The 7556-nt window shown below is 34.7% G+C and overlaps 1 long non-coding RNA gene across 1 annotated transcript; it reads left to right on the top strand.

The window, feature by feature from the left end:
* The first annotated feature begins 3257 nt into the window (after positions 1-3257).
* LOC149414063 (uncharacterized) lies at positions 3258-6410 on the top strand. The gene is made up of 3 exons (XR_016304066.1): positions 3258-3401; positions 5990-6139; positions 6234-6410. It is a non-coding gene; the product is annotated as an uncharacterized LOC149414063 (long non-coding RNA).
* Positions 6411-7556: the final 1146 nt, after the last annotated feature.

The raw sequence follows: 7556 nt of genomic DNA, 5'->3' as shown, positions 1-7556 counted from the left end.
TCACACAGTCCGAGACAATCATTTTAAAAATCATTCGAAACCACAGTCGTCACGTCATTGGTCAGAATTCACTCTAAAACGCAAATCGATTCTCAATTCCGAGAAACGTCAAAAATATCTTGGATTGGTTGAGGAACGAGATCATAGCACGAAATATTTTTCCCGTGGTACATTGTGTTACATACTACTTAATATGATTTGATATCCTCTGGAGCAACTTTTTCTTGCTAATTGTCAACTGTTTAATTATGATATTATCTACCGATCAAAGAAGCTACGAGTGTGTGAAAAATTCATTCATATTTTAGTTTGGGATTTACGACGTCCGTGCATTTAGTGTGTTTAAAAAATGGCATTTTGAATTATAATGAGTTGGGAAGGTTATTAATAAACATAAATTGATCATTTTTATAGCGCCGTTTTCGCGAAAAAATCACCTCAAGGGCGCTTTACAATTTAATTTATGCATTGATCATTTAGACTTATAATTAATTATTTTTGGCTTATAACTAAGTTTCATAGATAAAGACTTAACTAGTGGCTTATAACTAAAATTAATGTCAAGTGATTTATAACTAAGACTTTTAACTAATGACTTAAACAATAAATATTTTTATGACCAAAAACATATTTTTATGACCAATTACTTCCATTATTGTTTTATTGTCCAGGTTTTTATGTCCACGGGTATGAACATATTTTCATTATTTCTTCTATTGAAGAATGACTTCACGGAATAATAAGAAATGTAATGAGTTTCAAACCTCCAGCAGGAATATTCAAGTTTATAGTATTTCTTTATAATTAAACCTGCTTCCAATTGGAAGCAGGTTTCAAACTTATGTGCATTAATTTTTCAGTTTAAATGTAGATATACGTCATATAAAACGCAAACAAATTCGCAGTAATTCACATCATTATAATAATGTTTCGATCATTACATTGCTATCTGCAAGTATAACATAACCAATTTTTGCAAATGCAGTACTTACCTATCAAAATGTTGCCATAACAATGTACCATGATTTGTCTATGTGCCTCCCTCCCAAACCTGTCAAAAATTGGCCTCTGTCCGCAGCTACTGCTCCCGCTGAAATCCGAGCGATTAAATTGAGTAATCACTCGATTCTTTTTATGTTTCGATCACGTAAATGGTTCGATCATGCCCATCACCATGGAATATTTTAATTTATTTATTTTTCATTTTCTATGGATATGTCAATTTTCATTTACGGTTCATGGCTCATGTCAATTTTCGTCGTCTGGCCGTTTCCGAATATCTTTGGTCTCCCTTTGCTCCACCTATCTATATTGTGTACAAAGTACACAATAATTAAGTTAAATTTGTACGATTTCAGATTATTTCAAACACCATCACTTTTTATAGCAAAATCTTCGAATTCAAGCGCTTCTGTGTCGCTTCTTGTGTCCCTTATTCACTCTGGAGTCGTTTGTACGTAAGTAGTTATTGCTATATTTACTAAGTAAATTCTTAACTAAGCACAATGGTTCTTGTTTATTATTGAAATTGTTTTTCGAAAGAACACGTTCCTCAAATAAATGAATGACAAAACTTCTAATATCGGTGCCATGCTGACGAATTAGGTACTAAAACCATAATTGTCATAAAACCTATGAAATTCCTGAATATACTGAATTATCGGTTATTCGTGATGTCGAGCTTCACAACACCCAGAAAATTTATTTAACAAAGTTGACTCTACAGGCAGTTTTCTCATCGGACCGCTCGCAAACTCGTTACGTAGCTCGTAGTCCAGTTACGCTAGGTATATAATATTATTTTTGGTAAATCTAAGTTTATTTCCTCGCAATTATGCTTTTACATACGAGTCCAATTTAAGTCGAAATATATTTTTTAACAGTACCAATATGGTCTACAGTAGTGAAATGCAGAAAAGTGGGACGCCCTAGGAAAAGTTAATTAATATCAAACGTGAAAAAGTCATCAAAAACGCTAACCACTTTTTTACTTATTTATTTACTCAAATCATAGAAAAAATTTAGAGAACTCGATATTTCGAAACCACATTCGTTTTGTTTGAGGATTTTTTAAGAAAACTGTACCTTCACTTTTATCTTATTGTTACAATAGCAAAATATGAATTATTAATTTGGGCTAGTTTTAGGATTTTATTAAGGGATTCCGGTATGAATATTTGAGACAAACTGGAAATAGTTATTATTTGTTATTCTAAAGTCAAAAATTACCTATTTCCTCATGATATAAAAATACTTATAAAATATGGAATCCCGGTCATATGTAACCCCAAAACGCTGGAAGGGTGAAATGAAAGTATACCGTTTAACGGTAACTTCCGTGGGTCACATTTATTTACAGTGCGTCGACTTTTTCTGGCAACTCTTTAAAACCTTTCGCTTACTGTGCTAAAAAAATCCACGCGTTCCGGTGCTGTGTAGTCAATACACATCTCAAAATAAGCGATTTAATATCGGAAAAATATGAAAATTCATAGCTAATCGCTTATGTTTATTATATTTTATATCAAAAGTGATAATAATTGTAATTTAATTGCTGAAAACATAAAAAAAACCATCGGCAGATGCTAAAAAACGTGCGAGGGGTCCACATCTAACGACGGTCCGCGACTGACTGGCTGGCGGCTGGCACACACACAGCTATGCGGTCGTAGGTATCGATGGTCTAAATCAAAATACAACTGCCGACGTGTGGATTTCTCATGTTCCCGCATAAGAAACTAAAGCGGGACATCAATAGCGTGTCATTTCCTCGCACACTCTTAGCGTAACAGTGTCACACGGTTGATTGTATTGGTGTATTTGTTTCCGATTTTTAACAAAAATCTATTTTTAATTGAATTTTAAAACTATGTAAAATATTATTTTTTAATTCACTGCATAAATGTATAACGGAGGAATACCTAAAATCTGAACCCAGAATTTATTATATTTATAGAGTTATTAAAGTTATTAGAAGCAATATGTAGTACCTAAATACAGACCACAGATAAGGAAAGGTTAACTGAGCTGTCGCTCTTCTGTTGTGTCTATGATAACGCGGCCGTATAACTCATAGTGGTACGTTTAATGATAAACTGTTTTGCTTTCCTTCTGTTATCTGTATTAAAAAGCTCGTATGTAATTAACCACTAAATTTGAACGAATTAATTCATATTGTGTTACAGGTCTACTTTATTTTGAGCTGGGACATTATCATCACATAACAGAACGCTATCACAGCAGTGCGATGGATTTTCCCGACCCAGAGAATGTTTCCATGAAGACGGAACTAGGGTCCCAAGAAGAAGGTGGATGTGAAATGCAGTATAAGGATAAAGATATCGGCCTCCCAGATGTAAAGATGGAATGTTTGCACTATGCCGAGAGTGTTCAGCCAATTAGTAGGTTTCATTGCCCATTTTACAAAGGTGTTTCATGTGACAGTCAGGATAGCTGCTTGTTTTCTAGTTCCGCGCTTGTCGTCCAACGTTAAGCATCGATGACACGGAGCTAGTTTACGAGCTGCTAGTCGACGAGTCTACAAGCTAGCGAGTAAGCGAGTTAGGGAATGTCGATGACACACAAAACTTTCCACTCGCTTAGTAGCGAACTAGCTAGCGAGTTGGAATCACGTGTTATTTTGCGTGACGTGTTGTTTGCATTCTATCGTTTATTTTTTTAAGTTGAAAAATGAAGTGGAACACGCGTGATATTACAGAGTTTCTCAACATCTACGAACAATACCCTATTTTATGGAATATAAACGACAAAGAGTATTGTAACACAAAAGTAAAGGATGAAATTTTCAAATACCTCTTAATTAAACTTAACGAAAAACAACTAACTGTCGGTATGGATGTGAAGCAACTGAAGACAAAAATAAAATCAATAAAAGACGTATACAGACAGACAGCCAAAACGCAAAGATACTCGCAACTAGTTACTAGCAGCGATGATGACACACGGCTAGTTAACTAGCTTATAAGCCAACACGCCAGCGAATGGCGAGTAAATTGGCCCGTCTTTCTATTTTACTCGCTGCTTTTTTACAATCGGATAGTCAACTAGCAGATTGCAAAAAAGCCGATGACACGGGGCTAGTTTACAAGCTGCTAGCGAACTCGCTGGCTTGTAGCTTGTAAACTAGCCCCGTGTCATCGATGCTTTACCATGCCCGCAAACACTTCCAACTCCACAAACATCACCAAATAATCATCTCTTATTATATATGTTAACGGAAATGTATGTAGTTCCTAAAATCGCCCGGAAATGTGTGAAATAAATTATATTAGACATATTTCCTAAGAAATCTATACATTTTCTAAATAGCAATCGGAAATGTAAAACATTTAAGATATCAATGGGTACGCGGGGACAGCGGGGGCAAGGGGAGGGTATTGCATCGTCTGATCAGGCGATCGCGCTAGTGCGGCGTAAACATAACCTAACCTAACCTAACCTAACCTAACCTAACCTAACCTAATCCAACCCAACCCAAAAGACTTTTACTTCAATATTGTGACATTTATAATTACTTAAATAACAGACTGATTACTTACCAAATGAATGTTTAACTTTATAAGAATATTATTTTATTACAGAAAGCATTATTTTTATACATTTCCTAATACGATATTGGAACTATATACAATTCCTAGGAAATGTATACATTTCCCAGGACATGTATGTATTAAATAATTTTTAAAACAATATTTTATACATTTCCTAAATAGCTTCGGAATTGAATACATTTCTTTGGAGTTGTATACAATTCCTAGATATCATACATTTCCGGTAACATATACACCAAAACATATTTTAAATTTAAGGAATCAAAAACAATACTAACAAAAACGAGTTTTAATGGGTTTGAACTGAATGTGATTAGTTATCTTAGAATCGTTGATGACTCTTCCAGCTGCCTTTTTTAATGTGACACCTCACAAGAGCTCCCCTGTCTGTACAGTGTACTATCAGGAGAACTCTGTCGTTACCCGGCTGGGCAGCGTTGTGAGGCGGTAAGGTAAGAGCTGTAGGAAGGGATTTATGCGTCATGTCCGACTCAGACTGACAGAGACAATACGGCGAATACAACTATGTGATCGAAAGAGATAGTTGTTATAGACGTAGGTCGGGCAGTTATACCAAGTATAAATGTCGCGTGAAATTACGTTGTTTTGAATTTGGACAATTTTGGAAAAATCTTTGTTAGCAAGTAGTCTGTAATTTGTGACGAATCATTATTTTGTTTTTCGAAATCGGTAGATGTCACATTAAAAGAAAAATATAATATTAATAAGCATTGTGCTAGTAACAACTTCTCGGCGGTTATACGAAAATGGCTTGATTTCAATCATTATTGTTTTTTTTATTAATTTTATTCGTGTAAAAAAAATAAAAGCAGATTCAATAAATATAATATATTGCACATTTTTCTTAGGTAGGTAAATTAATTGTGTATTGTTCCAAACAAATATTACAGGGCTGCTATGCTTTTCTAATACCTAGTAGGTAATTAATTACTACTCGTACGAAGAAATAATGCTAAGTGACCTGTTTTTGAGTGAAACTGATAAGTTATGTACAAAATATAAAGTATAATTTGAGCTCCGCAATCGTGAGGTAGGTACCTACCTACACCTATAAATTTCATTGGAATATCATTTAAAGATTAGTCTAAAATATATATTTTTTCAAAAATATCAATTTGTCGACAATAAGATAATGAAATTCAGCGAAAATGTGGTAAATGAGAAAATAGAAATCTACAATAACGACAGTTAACTGGGCTACAAGCTAAACATTATTTCTTAATATCTACCGTATGCAGAGACCATGTAGTATTTATCGCGCAATAATTCCTGCATCCTTACAGTCATCGGTTTTTATCGGCTCCTTACCGACCCGTGAGACGACTGCTTTTATATAACTTTGCCTTATATATAGGTGCCCAAGTTATGTATCCTATATGTAACGATTATTATTCCAGATAGCATAAATGTGGATGCTGTCACAATCAAGGCAGAACCAGCGCCCCGAGAAGAAGTTCGAGGGGCAACTCCTTATTTGAAAATGGACATAGACAGGCTGGATGTTAAGAAGGAATGCTTAGAGCACTCTAAAATAACCCCGACAGCAGGTAAAAACGATTTTTTAATCTGAATTCGTCGTAATAATTTTTGGATTTTATTAAAGGTATCTACTTATTCAGCTCTATCCTCTATTTTTTTCAGACTTAACAATAGACTCGAAGACGCATACTGGAGAAAAACCTTTTTCATGTTCCGACTGCAACTCTTCATGTTCTCGAAAGGAATCTTTAAGTTGTCACCTGCTTACCCATTCTGGAGAAAAGCCTTATTCATGTTCTTACTGCAACTATTCATGTTCTCACAAAGGAACTTTGAATCGTCACATACTTACCCATACTGGAGAAAAACCTTATTCGTGTTCCTACTGCAACTATTCAAGTTCTCAAAGGAGAAATTTAAATCGTCATTTGCTCACCCATACTGGAGAAAAACCTTTTTCGTGTTCTTACTGCAACTATTCAAGTTCCCAAAGGAAAAATTTAAATCGTCACACACTTACCCATACTGGAGAAAAACCTTATTCATGTTCCGACTGCAACTATTCATGTTCTTTAAAAGAATATTTGAAAAACCACACTCGGACTCACAGTGCATGCTCTCAAAAGGAAACATTAACACGTTATATGCTTAGTCATACTGGAGAAAAGCCTTATTCATGTTCTTACTGCAACTATTCATGTTCTCGAAAAGGAAATTTGAAACTTCACATGCACACCCATTCTGGAGAAAAACCTTTTTCATGTTCGGACTGCAACTATTCATGTTCTCAAAAGGGAAATTTAAAACGTCATAATATGCTTACCCACAATGGAGTAAAAGCTTTTTCATGTTCGGACTGCAACTATTCGTGTTCTGAAAAGCGAAATTTAAAACACCACATACGGACTCATAGTAGAAACAAACCTTTTAAGTGTTCTGACTGCAGATATTCATGTTCTGAAAAACGAAGTTTAAATCGTCACATGCTTACCCATACCGGAGAAAAACCTTTTTCTTGTTCCCTTTGCAGCTATTTATGTTCACGAAAGGAACACTTAAAACGTCACATGTTGATTCACAATGGAAAGGACCCAACACTTCCACGACGACGTATTAAGGTAACAGGTGGTTTACCTCCTTTGCCGCACACTTCAGTACTGTAATTTTTGTGAAAGGATGCTACAATTAATACAACGAGTCTATACCCTCCAATGTCCCTTGTATAGTCTCTAATGTAGACTTGCAAAACCCTCTCCGGAATGTGAATGAAAACGGTTTTGAACAATTTGAATATAAAAAAAATAATATACCTTTTATGCTAAAAATCGACATAAATAAACATTGTTCTTTTGATATTTAACGCAAAGTATTTATATATATATTTTATTTACTACAAGCACCTTTTGTGGATGTATCAGAACCAGCAGAAAGTAGACAATTAAAACCTTTTTAAATAACAACTTATATTGCAACTATCCCCCTCTG

This window comes from Hesperophylax consimilis, chromosome 20, assembly GCF_061612785.1.
Source record: "Hesperophylax consimilis isolate HC1 chromosome 20, BYU_Hcon_1.0, whole genome shotgun sequence".
Lineage (NCBI taxonomy): Eukaryota > Metazoa > Arthropoda > Insecta > Trichoptera > Limnephilidae > Hesperophylax > Hesperophylax consimilis.
Note: the sequence above shows the minus strand (reverse complement) of the source record. Positions and strands in the feature narration are given on the sequence as shown.